Raw genomic sequence first — 20,709 nt, forward strand, 5'->3', positions numbered from 1 at the left:
ACCCAAAATTTTATGTACTTTCTTAGTAAGGAGCTTCAAGGGGCTTAAAATTAAGTTAGTCACTTACAGAGCCAAAAGTGGGATTTCCCTTATTTAATTATCAGGGAATCTTTGTGAAAGAACATATATATTTTTAGACATGGCTTTCTTCTCTCTGAAAGACTACATATGGGGACACAATTCCTCTCCTCCTGTGATGGAGCCTATTTTCTAATCCTTGAATCCAGACTGCTTTTGTAATTCATTTTTGTCTTAGCTAATGAATTCAAGGCCACTCACACTCACTTGAAGACTTAGTCTTAATGTAATTACATCCATTTGCTTGCTGTTCCTAAGGCCATCTCAATGGTCCCCAAGATCTAGCTGCCTGGGAGAAGAGACATAATAACAGAGAGGCAATCAGAAAAGCCAATTCAGATTAGCTAGTCCTCAGAGGAGCGGCAACTGATCAGAGATGCCCAGATCAGCCCAGTGAAGTAGCCAATCCTGTACCAAATCATTGGAACCACTCCATTAAGCCCCATCCAAATGTTCAAACCACTCTATCTTGAGATAAATAAATGGGTGCTCTTACTAATCAGTAGGACCTCCAGGGCTTCGCATAAACAAAAGCAAGTTGATACCAGAAAGAATAAAATGGTAGAACACTGCTTTGCCTGGGTCAACACTAAGCTCTTGAGTCTATAGAGTTCACTCTGTGCTGCACAAATATGCTTACCTGCATTGGATTCCTATAGAACGTATGTATCCCAGAGGATGGAAATGACATGGCGACAAGACGGTCTGGAAAGCAAAAGAATCCCTATTAGGAAAGTCAGTACAGATGGGAACAACAATAACAACAAAAATTATTTGTACATCTATCCAGGTTCTTTTCTCAGAGTACAAGAAGAGTTGATATGATAGTGACATAACCAAGATGATGCATTAAGATGAAGCAATAGAGGTCTAAGGAGGTGATTTTGTGGCAGAGCATTTGACTTGCATGCAAAAACACTCTGAGTTGGATTCCTCAGGACAACATAAACAGAAAACACCAGAAGTGGCAGTGTGGCTCTACTGGTAAAGTGCTAGCCTTGAGCAAAAGAAGCTCAAGGACAGTTATCAAGTTCTGAGTTCAAGCCCCAGGACTGACAATACAATACAAAAGTAAATAAATAAGCTATGCAATATCATAATATCCTTAGGCTCAACAGGAACTTAGTGTTTGAAGCCCTCTTCCCTTAGCAAACCTGACCTCATGGATAATGAACTTGTTCTCTGGGATTTTAGAAGATTAAGGTCTCTTTCTCTTGGATGCTTAGATAGCTAACAAAACTGAATAAATAATAAGTGAAATTTTAATGGAGCCACTTGAAATTGCACCGTATTTACTGTCTAACCACCAGGGAGTCTTGGTTTGAAATGAATGAGATTACCTGTGCCCAGATGTAATCTACCAATCTATTACCATAACACAGTAGCCTATGAAATCATTGAGAAAAATACTTTGAGAGTATGGAAAGGAAGGAAGGAAAGAAGAAAGAAGAGAAGGTAAGTGAGACAGAGAAAGGAAGAAAGAAGAGAAACAAAAAAGAAAAGAGAGAAAGCAAAAAAGCTAGGCATTTTTGGCTCAATCTTGGAAATCAGCTATTCAGGAGGCAAAGATCTGAGGAACATGGAAAGACTTCATCTCAATAAATGGCTTGGTACAATGGCATACAAGTAGAAGAACTGTAGCTCAGAAAAGCTGGGACAGAAAGCAAGAGCCTACCTTGAAAATAACAATTACATAAAAAGTGCTAGTGGTGTGGCAGAAGTAAGAGAGCCTCCCAAGCAAGCAAGAGACTGAGTTCTTTTCCCAGAACCACCAAAGAAGCCAATGTAGTAACAAATCAAACACAAAAAGCATAAACCAATGTGCCTTAGATAAAAAACATTGTGGTTTGGGAAAATTAAAGGGAATATTCTTACTTCAAAGGAAAATGTGGATTAAACATAAGTCAATCACATGACAAGTTTCAAAAAACAGTACTATAATTAAGAGAAGTCAATCAACAGTTAAGTTTCACAAACCAGTGATGTAAGTTAAATCTAGGTCAAATCCATCCTTGGCATATCGTCTCTTATTGCAAGACACCTGGGAGGAACAAAAATGATGAAGCTGTAAAACAGAAGTCAAGCACAAAGAATTTGATATTGCTACCTAAAACTTTTACCAGGATGGGAAGCAAACATGTCCTGCCCACTTACCAGTCTTCTGATTAATTTTTCTAGATGTCTTTTCTGAGTTGCAAGGTGAAAGATCCTCATAAGTGTTATCAGCCTCAGAAGCCGAAAGAATACAATCATTCTAAAAATTGATAGATACATACTTTAGTTCAGAAAGAGAAGAGGTCATCAATACATACGTTTAAATCTGTGTACATATGTTACATTGCTCTGCACCACCCCCATGGCCTCCACGTTCTGCTCTAGTGCTCTAACAGTCAGCTATACCCCTCATCCCAGAGGACACTGGGTAACATATGGACATACTTGGTGGTCACAACCAAATGGATGCAGGTGCTAATCACATCTAGGACTGCTGCTAAACACTCTACAATAAATATGAATCTAGGAGGAATGATAGGATGTTTTTGTCCTCTCTTCCCTACCCAAGTAATAATTATCTTCTCAAAATATCAGTAATGCTAAGATTGAGAAATTACTGTCTGGACAAACAGTAACGAGTTCATTCAGATTTATAGACTATTTTAGTTTTCATCTTCCCCCCAAATGGACTTTGATTGTTTGTACATTGGTGTTATTCCTTTTAGTAACAGAGGCGCCCTACAGCTAGTACATGCATATCAGGCAGGGAACAGGTTGCAATACTTCCCAACCATACTGGCTGGTGTTTCTCCTCCATTCAGAAACACAAAGATGTGGTCATGTCCAACAAGACTCATTTGACAGAACTGCTTCAACCATGGTTCACAGATCCCAGAGTTTCCAATTCAGTGGTCTAGGGTGGAGGCTAATGTGTTCTTTCTTTCATCTTTTCTTTCTCTCTTTCCTTCTTTCTTTCTTTCCTTCTTTCTTTCTTTCTTTCTTCCTTTCTTTCTTTCTTCTTTTCTGCCTTCCTTTCTTCCTTTCTGTCCTTCCTTCCTTCCTTCCTTCCTTCCTTCCTTCCTTCCTTCTTTCCTTCCTCCTTTCTTTCTTCCTTTCTTTCTTTCTATCTTTCTTTCTGAAAAATGCACTTTACTGGGAAGCAGAGTGCTGCACAGCATAGACAACAGAGATTGCCAGATGTGAGACCTACAAGCCACATTTCCTAAGACAAAGGGGAATTTTTAGTAAAATCATCTGACCCATGGTTTCCACTGGGCAGGCACTAATGGCTTCCCAATGGAGAGCCAGGGAAACTCCCATCACTTTCCTGAGGCAGTTGTGGTTCCTAGAGATAGAGCCCCTCAGGTGTGCCTTCTTGTTTTGAATAAACAAGGTTTTCTTTAGATTTTTTGAAGTCTACATTTGTTACTTTCATTCTGTGTTCCCTCAAGGCCATCAGCCCAGCTTCCGTAGAGATTGCCTTATTGTTGGCCCCAGAGAGATCATCTTTGCCCTGATCAAGTCATCTAGAGTCACGTTGTCTGCCAGGACAGTCATGCTTTTATGAATGTGGAAGGTGAGCTTATTTTTTTTTCTCATCTGGCAGGGGGAACTCAATCTTTCTGCCAATGAAGCCTAGTCTGATCAGTGCTGGATCCAAAGTTTCTATCTGGTTTGGGGCCATGATCACTTTCACATGCCCCCTTGAATCAAAACGATTCAAGTGGCTTAACAGCACCAACATGGTTCTCTGAACTTCTCTCTCACCTCCAGAGTCCAAATCTTACATTCTGGTGCCAATGACATCAATTTAATCAATAAACACAATGGATGGTTCGTGTTCTTCTGCAACTCGAAACAATTCCCATACAAGTAGGGGCCCGTTGCCTAGGTGCTTTTGAATAAGTTGTGAGCCCACCACTCTCAAGAAAGTGGCCAATGTTTCATTTTCTACTGCTTTAGCCAACAGTTTTACCTGTGCCAGGTGGCCTATAGAGAATGAGGGGTGTTTTATACCAATCTCTTCATAATATTCAGGATGAGTGAGAGGCAATTCCTCAGATTCCTTAATATACTAGATTTGGTTGTCTAAGCCACCTATATCTGCATATGTCTCCTGGGGAGCCTCTCCACCTTCATCACTGTGACCAGGGGGACCGTGTCATCCATTAGCATCTCTATCACCGCATGCACTTTGTGGTTGAGCAGGACTGAGCAGCCTGGTTCCAGCAGGTTCTTTTCCAGGATGGAAAGGATGATGACACAGTGCTCAGAGCCCACAGATATGGACACCATGGCACAAATGTCATCAATGATCCTCTTCCAAGGTGCCTACCGACATCAGGGTCCCCCCCCAGGTCATCCACCTTCCATCTTTCCTCCTATTGCTTTGCTTCAAATAGCTTCATTTGTTCCTGATTTCTAAGAAATTCTTCTTCCATGAGAAGATAATCTTTAATTATCTCTAACTTCAGTTATTTCAAGCGACACTGAGTGTAAGGTGTCACCAGTGGCAGTTTGCTGGCAGCATCTGGTCACTTCGTTTTCTTCTTCTATTTCTCCACTCTAGTTGGTACAGGTACTTCATATTTCCTTTTCTTGTCCTTATCATCCTTCATGCTACCTCTGGCCATGACCACGACTCTGACTCCGATCCATCTTGATTCAGCTGCTGTAGCTGCTGCCTCAAGTGTTGTCCTGCTACCAAGGTCTCAAGTGGTGTTGAGGTTGCCCATTGAAGGACCATATGGATTGAGGTTATTTTCAAGATCAAAACCCTAGCCAAAGCAATATTTACTTGGGGATCACACTGGACCTCTCAGAAACTTTGGTAATAAAGAATCTATTTCTTTGATTTCTAATGAATATAGCTAAAAGCCTCCTAACATTAGCCCTCCAATGTACATTGCTATTTTTCTATCTCATTTAGGGAAAGGGAGATAGAGACAGAGGCAGACACAGACACAGATACAGACAGACAGCCACACCCATACACATATTACTTAGTAATCCCTTACTGCTTTAACTTTGCCTTAACATTCTTCATTTTACCAAATTGCCATTGCAAAAATCCATTATCTGGGTTGCCATATACGGGATTTCCTGGTTTCAATCGGCTATTTTTTAGAGAAGTATAACTAGAGTCACTGAAACTTCATACATGTTCAAGTCAATACACTTGCAATATTAGGAAAAGCAGATTAGTAGATCATCAAGGGGGGATTTCAAAATGATGTTCCAGTTCCTATATCCAATGGAAGTACTTTAGTGAAGACACCTTTAACTGGCCTTAAATGCTGTCTTTTTTTAGATCTCAAGGGTATGAAAATGTATCATTTTCCCTTCATTTGTTCTTCCATTTTTGTGTTACAGTCCCTTGAAATCAGGTTCTTACACTTGCTAAGTAGGCCTCTACCACTCAATCCATGTCATCTTCCCTAATATTTTATTTTCAAAAAATGTATCAGGTTCAGAACTTAAACAGAAATCAGTTCAATATACACAATTTAAGACAAGAATAAGTACAAATTAAGGAACAAATGAAAGAAAAGTGTAACAGTTAAGTCATGGGTTTCCTACCTTTGGATATCTTTAAAAAATGTAGCATTAAAGAATATGTATGTGATGTCCATAAATAAAATAATGATAGTGATGGCAGCATCTGTAATATTGAGGAAATCTGAAAAATAATGCTTTTTCCTGTAAGAGAAAGTAAAAAAATGGTTATCTTCTTTAAGAGGATAGAGGAAAATCTTTAGAGCAAAAAGTACTTGACTCAACTTCATTAAAATTGTTATTGTAATAGATTCTATGAAATGGATGGACTGGATTTGGGAAAGAGAAGACATAATACTGGTGGAAGGTATTCATGTAGTAAATTTGTATTATTACATACTTGCATACCTGATGACAATCAAAGCTTAATGAATAAGCCATCTACCCCAGCCATTGGACAAGAGGCATGCACTGCCTTCTCCAACGGAGTTGGAAGAAGACAAGTGCAAGTGTACAGTTCTGTTGAGCAACAATTTCAGTACATCATACTATCTTCAGATCAATATGTGAGTATCATATGAGATGGGTAGGAACTGTGCTTCTGACCTCATAATCTGTCCTTGCACCCACAATGGAATCCCAAGGGGCTGCTGTGTCCTTAAAAGGACAAAGACAGACATCCATCTACCAGGCTACTTTCCACCACTGACTCCTGCAGAGGTGAGCACTAGTCCTCCAGGAAAAGCATCTTCACACTCTGAGGCAGTCTGTCAGGATCAGACTAACCTGGCAGTGAATAACTCTGCTTAGCTCAAGAGAAGAAGGAGAACAAGTCCTCAGGAAAGAACATACACTGCCTTCTGAAATGACTTGGAGAAAGGGAGGCTAGGAAACCCAGTGCCTGACTCGCCCAGCAGCCCATCCCCAAGGCTCGCCTCACCCATTCTACTTTTCAGAAAACCAGCAAGCAGGAGAGGGAAGCAATCTATTTCTTTCTTGCTACATTTCACTAATGAGATAAGCAATCTCCACATCACCTGCAGATGCTTTCATTGAAACTTTTCCTTTCAATGATCTCAGGACTATTTAGAGTGCAGTATCTAGTATTTCACATACTATCAAACATTACCTGAAATTCCAGTCAGAATCAAAGTATTGATCTATAGACCTCAAGTATATACTTCTCCTTCTATTTTTTAACAGTCATGGGGCTTGAACTCTGGGACTGGGTACTGTCCCAGAGCTATTTAGCTCAAAGATACCATGCAACACTTGAGCCAGAGAAACACTTCTGGTTTTCTAGTAGTTAACTGGAGATAGGAATCTCACAGACTTTAGCACCTGGGCTGGCTTGGAACTGTGATTCACAGATCTCAGTTTCCTGAGTAGGTAGGATTACAGGCATGAGACACTGGGCCCAGATTCTTCTTTTTTTTCTCAAGTCCTGGTGCTTCAACTTAGGGCCTGAACACTGTCCTTGGACTTTCTCAAGGTTAGAGCTTTACTACTTGTGCCACAGCACCACATCTGGCTTTTTCTATATGTGGAACCGAGGAATTGAACTTGGGTCTTTCTGCATGCTTGGCAGGCATTCCACCATTAAGACAGACTCCTGGCACTCAAACTTCTCCTTCTTAACATACACATTGACATATTAATTACCTGGTCCCTTTTGGTAAATCCCTTTAAGCTTTATCTGTTCAAAGACTTTTCTCAACTACTCCATGAGAGTGTCTCAAGCAATATAAAACTAATTAAAGCTACTTAATGAAAATTTGGGTTTGGGCCTTGGCTTCACGAATGCTTTTCAAGAGGCACACATTTGTTTGGATTGATCTTCTAATTAATTTAGTATCCTGAAAAAAATTTGGCTGGGAGTTTGTCCTAGTAGAATGTTTGCTATCATGCACCAAGACCCTGGTGCAATTCCTTGGCACCACATATATAGAAAAACACTGGGAGTGGTGCTGTGGCTCAATTGGTAGTTCGTTAGCCTTGAGAAATGTCCAAGGACAACGCTCAGGCCCTGAGTTCAAGCACCAGGACTGGCAAATAAATGTTATTTTATGTAAATCAAGGAGATAAATGAGAGTTTCAAGCACACAGTTAAGGGAAATAGTGAGCCTGAGCTACTTGGTGGAGGAGCCAGTCTCAGTAGGGTTTTCAGATTTAGGCTTCAGAGAGAATAAAACTTACCCTGTCACAAATACTTGTAGAACAACATCCAAAAGGAAAAATATAGCAATCATAAGGGAAATTGTTCTGTACTCTAATGGAATATGTAGTTTGCTGGTCGTAACTATAATATCTGTTACCATTAGACCAAGATCGACAAAAATCAGTAGTATTGCCAAAATCCTAAAATAAATAAAGACAATGAGAGTTTGGCACCACATTTCAACAATTCCTAAAACTATATGTCAGATGCTAAAAAGACATTATTTAAGATTATAGTGGCCAGTGGTATGAAGAATTAGTGCATTCCTATCTAAAAACATTGTTCAGTTTTTTATGCAATAGAAGCACTGAAATAGTGAACAACATTCCCTCCTAAACAGTATACTGGAGGGTATGTAGAAACCACACAATAACTGCAAGCTAGAACAAAAATGGAAATGAAATGACTAGTCTGTCAGTATAAACTCTTTAAATATTGAGAAATTCTGAAGATGAATCTATCAGTTTCTTTTAGCACATAAAAAGTCATCAATCTGAATCTTTGTCAGACTGTAATAGTTAAAGCTCAGTGAAGGCATAACTGACCTAAGCGCTTGAAGGACTACGTGCCTGTGTGCGGTGGTTCATAGCTATGATATTAGCTACTCATGAGACTGAGGAGGATACCAGGTCAAGGCCAGCCCCAGCAAAGAAATTCCACAAACCCACTTCAACAAGACAAGCTAGGTGTGATGATGTGAGCCTCTTGTCCCAGCCAGGTCAGTAAGGCAACTTCAGTCTTCCTACTGAAGTCCAGGTCAGTCAGAGCAAAAAGCCAAACCTTATCTCAGAAATAAGAAAGTAGGAAGGGCTAGAAGTCTAGTTCAGTCAGTGAAATGCCTGTCCAGGAAGCATGAGGCCCTAAAATGACTAATGCCCTCTTGGATCCTAAGATTTTTATTGAGGATTTTAACATGTATATGATTATTTATTTGGGTGTACTCCTTGCGCAGCTATGGACACATGAAAAAGAATTCAATTCCATACATATTTATGGAATTGAACTCTAAGTGCTTTGAAGCCTTTCTGTCACATATTTTAAACGAACTACCCATTGGTTGATTGTATCGTTTATGTCGTTATGACGATGAATTGAGAAGATTTCAAAGTCTTTAAAACTGAAACTCAAATGAAAATACTATTAATTTTTATGTACTCTAAGGCACAGTATAAAATTATTCTCATATGTAGAGTGGAAGCCTAAGGAACGTGTTTCCAGAATGGAGGAATCACATAAATAAGGGAGTTATTAGAATACAACCTATACTTCCAAAAGTTTAACACTTCGTTGTTATTCTTTCCTTTATTTTTGCTTTCCTTCTTTCCTCACTCCCTCCATACTTTTCCCTCTTTCCTTCTTTCCTACTTTCCTTCCTTCCTTGCTTCCCTCCTTCCTTCCTTGCACTCCCTCTCCCTCTCCCACAGCCTCTCCCTCTCAATCTCCCTCTCCCTCTCCCTCACACCCCTCCTCTCATTCTTCCAGTATTTCTGTCTTTCCTTCTTCCTTTTCCATTCCTGAGCCTTGTACTCTAGGTGCTGTCCCTGAGCTGCTTTTGCTCAAGACTAGCAAACTCACTTGAGCCAAAATGCCACTTCTGGCTTTTTCTGGGTCATTTATTTGAGATAAGAATCTCAAGAACTTTCCTGTCCAAGCTGGCTTCCAGTGGTAATCCTCAGCTTTCAGCAAGGATTAGAGATGTGAGCCACCAGCACCCAACTTATATTTACTTACTTTCATGAGTAGAAAAACACATAGCCATATGTCATTACATTGACTTGCTTAAATGCCATTTTTTTCTGAGTTATAAGACCAGCTTAAGACAATCTTCCAAGATCAATTGGATTATAGTATGAAGGCACACACGGGTTATTTTTCAACATCTTAACAGTAGAAACTCTTGTTGCTCAGTTTGGACTTTCTTAGATTCTTTTCACTTCAAATATTGATGTTATATTTTATATACATACTTCATTGCTTGTATTTCTACAGTCTTACCCACCTGAATGATAGAGACAGTAGAATTTTATTTGCAATTTTCTTCATGTGGTTGCTGTAAAATGTGAATAAAAATAAAATCAGTCACATTTTGTCTCTCTTGATATGGCTTTTTTACCTTTTTAGGAAAAGAGTAATCTGTTGGTCTTAGGAACCGAAACTTTGGTGCAAATCCAAACAAAAGTACATGCATTGTACAAGATTAACCAAAACCAAAGTCCTGTATAATATCAATTTAAAGGGATATTCTACACCAGTTTTATAATGAAATGCTTTTAATAAACAACTAAAATATTTACATTTATGTTTCATGAGTTTTTCACCTTCACATCCAGAATATATGAGGAAACAAACATACATATACCATACACCAAGTTTTGAATCTTTAGTGTAATATTTACCGTTCACATAAAATTCTAACCCTGACTTGATGGTAAAAGACTTTTCATCCACTAAATTAAGCACATACAATATGAGGGGCCTGTCCTCAGCTGTCAGTTCTCCATGAACAACTGGAAACCTAGTCAAGTCATTATATATTGGCCAACCCAATTCCCAGAGCAATGAAATGAGATACATCGGGATAAACACAGGCCCAAAAAGATTCTCGTGTCTTCATCATCATCTCTTGATATAGACATCTGACACGCAGTTGGGCAGAATTTTGTTTAAGGCTTGAAATACACCTTGGAGGTGAGCCATTATAGGAAAACATATTTCAAATTAAAACTTCCCTAAGGACTAGTCTTTTCTCATTCTGAGAGAGAGAGAGAGAGAGAGAGAGAGAGAGAGAGAGAGAGAGAGAGAGAGAGAGAGAGAGAGAGAGAGAGAGAGCAGGGGGGGAGGGAGGGAGAGAGGGAGAGAGAGAGAGAGGGGGAAGGGAGGGGGGAGGGAGGAGGAGAGAGGGGGGAGGGAGGGGGGAGGGAGAGAGGGGGGAGAGAGGGAGGGGGGGGAGGGAGAGAGAGAGAGAGAAAGAGGAAGAAGAAGGAGGAGGAGGAGGAAGAGGGGGAGGAGGTGGTGGTGGTGTAGGAGGAGGAGGATCAATGCTGGTGTTGTATCCTCTAGCTGGAGATAATGGAGCACCTGCAGAGTAGTTTCTTACTGGGGCTTCCATCAAAACACTGAATTGTCTTTGGCCACCATAATAGATTAGGAATAAGAAGAATTCTTGATATTTATTCTTAAGACAGCTAAGGTTTTAGAAAGGTAGCTGCAGATATTACATCCAATGCATCTTAGAAAAATATCAAAAATCCTGTATTGTCATCAATACTTCCAAGAAAGTTCTCTAATCTAAATCACTTTCCTTTCTTTGACTATACTTTCATGTGTGTCTGTACCTACATTCATGTTAATATCTATAAGTATACCTAGGTGAGTGGTGCATATAGGTTCAGAACATACCCTTCATTGTTGTTAAGTTCATCACGTTTTGTTGTGGTATCAGACAAGATATCGCTACAGGATGAAAACAAAGCACATTGTCAGGTATCTTCTAGACTTGATTACATATCCCCCCATATTTCTCCAATAACCATCAACCAACCCTTCAAAAATGTTTTGTTCTACTTCTATGTATTTCAATATATTCTGTAGTTTATCTAGCTGTCTATTTCTACTGGAATTCCATCATGGGATGATAGCATGCAGTAATACAATCATTTCTTTTTTCCCATGTATTTTTTGTAATTAAGAGAAGGGTTACATTATATTCACCAGATTGAAGGTGCATCACTTCACATACATTGATACCCTTTCTCATGTCTTGGTCCCCATTTCCCTCCCCTCCCCCCAGAACATTATCTTGTTTTCCCCCTTCCCTATCTGTTTTCAAATAACCAAATATATGTATATACAATATATTAGATAACAAGGTGAAATACTGTAACAATATGAGATAACCAAGGGACAGCAAAAGAGATGAGAGATAACAGTACATTAAGGACAACAATCACTCATTATATGGCTTTTGTTTCTATATCCTGGAGGTCCTTTCATTTAGTGTCATATGACATGGACTTATGTATCTAGGTTTTGTTCTATTGTATATCTCTGCTAGGGGAGCTCAAGGTTTCTACTGATTATGACAAATGAGGGACACCATAGAGCCTATGTTCCTTTGAGTCTGACTTACTTCACTTAATATGATTTTTTCTAAGTGTTTCCATTTCCTTCCAAATGGGGTGATGTTGTTCTTCCTGACAGCAGCATAGAATTCCATTGTGTATAAATACCACATCTTGTTGATCCACTCATCAACTGAGGGGCATCTGGGTTGGTTCCATTCTTTGCTATGGTGACTAGTGCTGCAATGAACATCGTTGTGCTAGTGGCTTTAGTATGTCCTTGTTTCTGGACGATTGGGTAGATGCCAAGTAGTGGAATTGCTGGATCATAGGGGAGCTCTATGTCTAGATAAGTAGGACTGCGTTAAACTGCAGAGCTTCTGTATGGCAAAGGACATAGCTAGAAAATTAACTAGACAACCTACAGAATGGGAGAAGATCTTCACTAACCATACAACAGACAAAGGCCTCATATCTAAAATGTATCAACAGCTCAAAAAAAATGAATCACTTCAAAACTAATCTCCAAAGAAACAACCATCTAGTAAACAGACGAACCAAAGACTTAAGAGTCTTCTCTGAAGAAGAAATATGAATGGCCTATGGACACATGAAGAAATGCTCGACATCTCTGGCCATAAAAGAAATGCAAATCAAAACAACTCTAAGGTTCCACCTCACTCCACTTAGAATGGCCGTGATTGAGAAATCTAATAACAACAGATGCTGGAGAGGATGTGGACAGGAGGGATCATTACTCCACTGTTGGTGGGAGTTCAAATTCCTTCAACCACTATGGAAAGCAGTATGGCATTTCTTCAAAAGACTAAACAGAGCTCCCCCAATCATTTCTTATGTGTATCTATTAAGACTTCCTTTATACTCTACAAAGAAAACCGTTTGTATAATTACATTGTAATAGAGAAGGAAAAGAACAATTCTGCCTTTGTGCTGTAAATGTTATTTCCTTTGGAGAAAGCTTGGGGAGTGCTGGGATGATACTTATTCTGTGACTGTTGAGTGGAATATTAGGCAGATATGTGCTTCCATTGGCTATATGTCATCGGTTGAATCGGTTGTGGATTCTATGGAGAGGATCGAACATGGTTGTCATCCATCTCCTCTTTTATGTGCAGCGGTGTCTGTTGTGTGAAATTGGGTGCATTGAGGCTTAGCTGCCTTTTTGTTGCTAATCATTGCAGTATCTTAGCCACATGAAGTCACTTTCATCTTGTATTATTTTCAAGTTTTCTTTGTTACATAGAAATACATTTTCATTTTCTTCCTTTTCAGCTCCATTCTGGGAATACCTTTTTCCATCCTTTCACTTCAACCTGTACTTGTCTTTGCTAAGGAGGTGAACTTCTTTTGGGGATATTTTTGTGCTGGAACTACTAGGGCTTCATCTTAGGGATTGGTTGCTCTTCCTTAGGTTTCTCAATCAATTCTGGTACTCTACCACTTGAGCCATACTTTCAGCTTTTTGCAAGTTAAATGGAAATAACAATCTCATACATTTCCTGCCTATGCTGTCTTTGAACCATGGTCTTCATGAGATCTCAACAGTACTGACCATTACAGGCATGAGGCACCATTGCCCAGAATCTGTGTCATCCACCTTGACTGAGATAAAAAATACCAGGTGTATAGTATTCATGAGGTACATAGTATACATGATTCCATAATTTCAGCAAAGCAGTGCCTATATATATATATATATGTATATGTATATGTATATGTATAAAAACACACACATGGAGAATTCTTAGGTGAGTCTCCTGTCTCCTGGAATTTATCATTTGTTTAGATATAAGACTCTTCTTGGGGTGGCTACATAAAGACAATCGCATTTGGAACAGCATGAAGTAGTGGTAGGCAGGAAGCAGCGGTGACTTCAGAAAGTTCAGTGAAGCTAAGAATCCTACAAGTGCTCTTCCCTCTCAGGTAGTGTTGTCTCTATGTTAGGTGGGTGCCCCAGGCCTTCACAAGTTCCTTCATCATTCCTAATGGAGCTTCTCTCACAGCCCTATAAAGTCTTGATATGTCTTCACAGAGATGAAACACTGAACATTGGGTTTTTCGGATGTTTTGCTTTGTTTAGTTGGTTTTGTCCTTCTAGTCCTGGGTCTTGAACTCGGGGTGTGAGCACTGTCCTTGAGCTGTTGCAATCTATCCCTCTACCACAACCTACCACTATAGCAGCACTTCTGAGTTTTTCTATATGCATGTAGTACCTAGGAATCAAACCTAGGGTTTCCTGTGTGCTAGATAGGCAATCTAATAGTAGACCACCCACTCAGACCAGTTGTTTATTTTTTTCTTTTATTTCCTTTCTTTCTTAGTTTCACTCCCTTCCTTCCATCCTTCCTTCTTCCCTCCCTTTCCCCATCTCTCTGTCTCTGTCTCTCTGTCTGTCTCTATCTGTCTCTCTCTGTCTGTCTTTTTTCTTTCTTTCTTTTTCCATCACCTGGCTTGATACTTGATTTTTGGGGAGAATGCGGTGGGCGTTGGTCCAGAGTCTTATACTCAGGGCTTGGCTGCTCTCCCAGAAGTCTTCAGCTCAAAGCTTGTGCTATGCTCCTGGAGCCATAGCTGCACTTCCAGTTTTCTGATGATTAATTAGAGTCTCCTGGAGTTTTGTGCTTTGGTGACTTTGAACTGCAGTCCTCAAATCTCAGCCTCCTGAATAGCTAGGATTGCAGGGGTCAGCCAATGGCACCCAGTGATACTTGATAATTTTTGAATGAAATATATTAACTGTGAAGTGAGATGACTCAAGACTTGAGCTGTGGCATTCACAATCAAATCAAATGTCAGTGACAACATTGATTTGTCTTTTCAATCAGCTGCAGTTTGGAGGTGTAAATGCCCTCAATCCACCCAGTTTGCTGATTCCTTCATCTCATCCATTCTTCAGCATCATCTTGACGCTTCTGTCTCAGATAGGATTCAGAAACCATAGTCCTGAGGCAGGAGCTCGATCCTTGGGATTAGAATTGTGGCCCTCACTTCACTTGGTAGAAGCACCATAGCAGAAGCACTCTGGCAGGATAATGAATACTTCTAGGATTTTAGTTTCATTGTTTTCTGCTAAAGAGTCTTCAGAAAACAGTGGAGCCTCCTACATCCTATTACCTCCAAATAAAATAATTAAATCACTACTGCTTTGTAAAACTTAAGAGAACTTTAATCTCCCTGAGAGAGTCCACATGAAGTATCTAAGTGACAAATGTAGGAATGATGATTCCCTCAAGAAGAAAATCACCCCTCCTTCCCTCCTCCCCCTTCTTCTCCTCTTCCTGCCACTTTCTCTTTTTCTTCTGTGTCTTCATCCTTTATGTCTTCCCTTTGTCCAATTGTCTTTCTCTTGCATTGTAATGGGGATTGGACCCAAGAACTTGCCCATGCTAGACACTTAAATGATTGCTACACATATCCTATCTCAAACCAAAGACAGAGGAATAGCCTGTCCCACTTCAGTGAGGAAAATGCTCTGAAGTCTAGACACTGGCCGTCTCCCTTTCCAGCCCTTCCAGTCCCTGTGACCACCCCAGCCAAGATGGCCTCTAGAGTGCAAGTTGCTGAAGTGTGTCACATTTTCTATGACATGGAAGTTCAAAAATTCTCCACACCAGAATAAAGCAAGAAAAGGAAGAAGGTTGTCCTTTTTTGTCTCATTGCAGACAAAACTTACATCATTGTTGAAGAAGGCAAAGTAATTTTGGATGGAGATATTGGTGTTACCATAACTGATCCTTTCAAGTATTTGGGGGGAGTGCTTCTTGAAACAGGTTGTCACTATGCTTTGTATGATGCAAGCTTTGAAATCACAAATTCTAGAAGAGTTGATATTTTTGTGGGAGCAAAAAAAGTCAAATGGTCTGTGTGAACTCCATGCCATTACAAAGAAGCTTCATGGCATAAAGCACGAATGTCAAGCAAATGGGCTGGAAGACCTCAATATGCTTGTATTGCTGAAAAGCTAGGTGGTTCATTAATTGTACCTTCTGAAGGGTGCCCTGTTTAGGCCATCATTCAGTGCCACAAATTAAAGCTTCCATGTTTAATGTTATCCTCTTGCTACCTAAGTAAAGCAAATTTACCTAGGACAAGGTTTTACTGGGGGGAAGCTGCCTTGTCATCTTCTAGAGTAAACTAAGATATATAAATATGTGGGGAAAATAGCCATAAATATATCTAGAGTCTAAAGTTAAAAACAAAATCTTGGTGCAGGAGTGCGGGAGTTGGATGGCGGGAGGTGAGGTTCCTGGTTTCAGAGAAGATGACAGAGGAACTGGATTTCATAGGGCAAGACTCAGTGAGGAGGTGGTCCTAACTCTTGCAGAGCTCATTGAAAGGCTGGAGCAGGCCTGGAGGATGCAAAATTTGCTCCTGAACTTCTGGAAAGCAAGTGTGAAATTGTAGAATGCGTCACAGAACAGCTGGATCACATGGAAGAAAATCTCAAAAGAGCCAAAAAGGAAGATCTGAAGGTTAGTATACATCAAATGGAGATGGAGAGAATCCGTTATGTCCTTAGCAGCTGCTTGCAGTATTGACTCACAATGATAGAGAAGTTTTTCCCTCACATTCTAGAGAAGGAGAAGACAGGATCCTGAAGGGGAACCTTGCAGCCTTTCTCCAGAGGAATTTCCCTTCACCAAAGGGCACATGGCTCACAAGGACATTCATCTTAAAAATGTCACCTTAAAGCACATGCCTCCCAACTTACAGAAGGTGGACCTCTAGAGGGCAGTTACCAAACTAGATCCAGACTCATATGTGTTTCTGAGAGTAAAAGAACAGCAATAAAATACTTTGGTAGAACCCGAATCAGATGAGCAGATGGATTGGATGAGGACTCCCAACACTTTATCCAGTATTGTTCCTCTGATTGCTTCTGGAGCAGTGCAGCTAATTTAAAAATAACCAAGTGTGAAGACACAGAACCCCAGAAAACATGAGAAAGCCTATGCCACTACATGCCTCAGAACACTAAGGAGCTATTGCTCCTGACAGCAGGCTTTTCTCCCATTGCTGTGGGCCAGTAAGAATGGCAGGAATGCTACACTTCCATCTCAGCCCACATAAGTGGGTGGGGCCCTTGCTCTTTTTGTTCTGAATATGAGGCAAATAAACAAGTCTGTATACCTTCTTTTCAAAATAAAATTCTTTGAAAAATAAAGAATAATTCTTTAAAAAAATCTTAATCGTGAGAAGACTTTAAGAACAGTGTTGAAAGACATCTATGAACACTTGGATGCCAATACAGTGATCTCCGTGTTTGCTTCTTCACACACACACACACACACACACACACACACACACACACACACACACACTGTACTTTCGATCTTACATTTTAATTGGTAATCCACTTGTAGGTACTCTTTTGGTTTCTACTTCAGTTTTGCTAAAGAATAAAAAGGAATGCAAAAGAAACCATGTCAGTTTGGGTCAAGTTAGTTATAATTATGTTTAACTAGCAAGCTGATCTTCTAAACTTTACACGTAGCAATCTACCATGTCATCTGTTCTAGAAAATGATTCTAATTGATCATATCAGGCCTGTGAAGACAAGATTTCAACCTGGTTATAGTTCTGCATGCCTGTAATCAATGCACACTGAACGCAGGAGAAGAAAGATCATTCCAGGAGAGCTCAGAGTACCTTGAGACCATGGATTAACAACAGCAGCAAAATGTCAAAAGATGTATTGTTGAACTTCTTATTTTTACTACAATAGGACTTTATAGGCTAGCAATGAGGACCTCAGAAAATAGTATTATAAAAGTATCTTTATTAAAAAGTGAAAGATTTATACAATCTGAAGAGAAACCAAACTACATGACTCTGATGACAAAATGCCATAGGAAGAAAAAGTATCATCATATTCATAAAAATCTCACCATAATGTGGAATTAGGCAGATAGGCTCACAAGATGACCTAGGACTGGTTAAAGAAGAGCTTATGTGTGATCCTCGACTTTGCTCCACAAAGTATTCTTTCTTTAGCATAAATTTTCAGTCAAAAAAACTGATTACATATGAACCAACCGATTTTCACTGCTCATGTCATATTGCTACTTCATATGACACCAAACATATTAGTAGCTAAAATCAGAAGATAAGTGAATTCGGTCACCATTTAATTAGAATAAAAATGATACGGCTTGAGATAAGTGCCTTCCCAAGCAGGCTTCTAAATGAGATCACATCCAACTTCCACTCACCACACAGCCATGTGAGAGGCATGTGTGACAGGCTGACCCTTCCTGATGCATGCTTCTTTCATTTTCCTAGCAGCACTGGTGTTCCAACACAGGATCTTTACTTTCTGCCATGCGCTGCATCATGCCTGCCACCAGTCCTTTCATGGTGTTGGTGTTTCTTTGTGTCCAATTGCTCAGCTCCAGCCATGTGTATGTGCATACTTATGAGTACATGTGTCTGTACATATATATATATATATATAATATGAACATAAACTTCCACCTCTACACTTGTCTTGGTTTATATCTTACCTTTCTGTCACATTGCAATCATCAGGTGCTGGACAAGGATCATGTGCAGTTGTGCTAAAGTAACAAAAACACCTATGGTCACATATCACATGAATACGGAAGAGTTAAATGCTGGGTCAAATTCTGATGCAGGTCCTACATTCATGCACTGTTTTCCCTATAACTGGTTCTCTTCTCACGTTGATTTGAAATAAATGCAACCTTACAGTTTCAGACCATGAAGAAATACACTTGATGACACAAAAATGACAGTTAGCATGACTGGCATTCTGGGAGTGAGTGTGTTTCTAGTTCAGTGTGTCATTAAGGAGGACAGGTGCAAGGTCATCTCCAAAAGAGAAAACAACCACATTACTCACCAAGCCACCAAAGAAATTTGGCCTCAAATCACTAAGGGGAAGGCGGGCTCGTCGACTATCCATGACCTTCCTCACATCTAATCAAAACCTCCAGTTTTTCCAAGTAACTACAGTTAGATGAGAAAAAGTAGCTACAGACTCATTTCTGATCTGAAAACTTCAGTGTCCTCCATTCACATGCTGGGGAAATCATCAGAGTGACTTGGAGCAAGGAACTTTTGTGTAGTCCCTCTATTGAACATTTATTCCCATGTCAATCCATCACTTTGAAACTTATCAACCACTTTTCCATGCAAATAAGTGTGAGTATTAGGGGAAGGGAAAAATTTAATCTGAGACAATTAGATAGAACAAAATCTTTATGTTCGTGACTTACAACTAAGTGAAAGCAGTGCTCTTAGCTTTTTGTGTTTTCTCCCCAATGGCCCTCTGTTTTCTCAGTCCAAATTTCCTCTTCCTTCCTAGTTAAGTTCCAGGTTCTCCACTCCTTGTGCCAACTTTTTATTGCCATCATTATAAATATCTACCTTGCTCTAATACTATGTGTGGCACGAGTTCTAGCCTTTTCAGTGTGTAACAGACTTGGATAAGAACAAGTCTTGCATGGTGGCAGAGGAAGACACAGTGCCACTGTAGACACTAATTTCACAATGTCAGGGCTCTGAACTATCAGGGATACATGCATGATCTTGATCTTATACATGCAGTTCTGTGCAGACTCAGTAGCCTCTATTTTTGTTTCTTTTACTTTTCTGCACATCGGATCTGCTCCTTTGGTCCAATCAATTACAGACTCACAAGTTGGAAACGTCATGTTTTCTAGAGGAATATGTTACTAATGTTAACAATGTACTTGAAGCATATTGTCATGACTGAGTCTTTCTCCAACGCTTCAATGGTATTAGAAAAGAAAGTGATCCACAAATCTCTCAGGGGCTGAGATCTGAGCACCATGGTTCAAAGCCAACCCAGCCATGAAAATCCATGACTCTTTTGTCCAATTTACCACCAGAAAACCCAAGGTGGCGCTGTGGCACAAGCGGTAGAGCACTAATAGCCTTGAGCTGAAGAACTTAGGGACAGCACCCAGTTCAAGCCAATGGATTACCAAAAAAAAAAAAATAATAAAAAATAAAAAGTGAGAGAGAGGGAGAAAGAAAAGTATACCATAACCCAACAAATCTACCTATTCTAGTAGATAATGACTTCTTGTTCACGTTCAACTCACTTCAGAAGAACTCAAGACTTACATATCATCTAATTATCATCTAATATTCCCTGCTGCTGCTCCTGCTCTTCAGATAGGAATAAGAAAAAGCAGTCTAGAAGTAAGGCTCCCCTTCAGTATGAATGTGGGCCTTTCAGGGTTTAAGCATTCAAAAGAAGGAAGGATCACCTCTTAGCTACTGATGCTAGGCTTACTTTTTGGTTTCAGCAAAGGATTCCCAGGTCCCTTGCCACATTCGGAGTAGCTGACAGGCACCGTGATAATCTAAGAATTTGGGTGCTAGTCGTTGCCTTCATAGCACACCATGAGCGAGTGTCTTTGGACAGGTTCTATCATTTCTATTGAGTTTCAAAACACATCATGATTACATTCAGTATTGATAAGCAGTGCTTGTGTACCCTGAAGATATCATTGTGCAAAACGAGTTATCACTTACATGACAAAAAAAAATCAACTCACCAACTACTGATGTCTTCATTGGAATGAACTATAACAGCTCTTAAGCCACTATCCTCACTGTGGACATATTAAAAACACACAATAATTAACTGGGAAAATGTGGGAATTAATCATGCATTTTTTTCCAGAACACTAAGTTAGGAAACTAAGGTCTTATGAATGCAACACAAAAATGCTGCCAACAGAGCTTCATCTCTACCATTTTTGTCCCTGCTACTCCTGCCACTACTGAGATCTCACCCCAGAGCCCTGTCCTTGCTACTCCTTTGCTCATGGTATGGTGACAATTTGG

General features: G+C 39.8%; 1 long non-coding RNA gene and 1 pseudogene across 1 annotated transcript; one reads left to right on the plus strand and one right to left on the minus strand.

Annotated features, from left to right (window-relative positions):
• Window positions 1-9,658: 9,658 nt before the first annotated feature.
• On the minus strand, window positions 9,659-17,262 carry LOC150039971 (uncharacterized). The gene is made up of 3 exons (XR_016534142.1): window positions 17,207-17,262; window positions 11,186-11,239; window positions 9,659-9,836 (listed from the first exon to the last, which is right to left on the minus strand). It is a non-coding gene; the product is annotated as an uncharacterized LOC150039971 (long non-coding RNA).
• LOC150039972 (DNA replication complex GINS protein SLD5 pseudogene) lies at window positions 16,064-16,770 on the plus strand (annotated as a pseudogene).
• Window positions 17,263-20,709: the final 3,447 nt, after the last annotated feature.

The sequence above is a fragment of the Megascapheus bottae genome, unplaced genomic scaffold, assembly GCF_031878675.1.
Source record: "Megascapheus bottae isolate mThoBot1 unplaced genomic scaffold, mThoBot2.hap1 HAP1_SCAFFOLD_43, whole genome shotgun sequence".
NCBI classification, from domain to species: domain Eukaryota; kingdom Metazoa; phylum Chordata; class Mammalia; order Rodentia; family Geomyidae; genus Megascapheus; species Megascapheus bottae.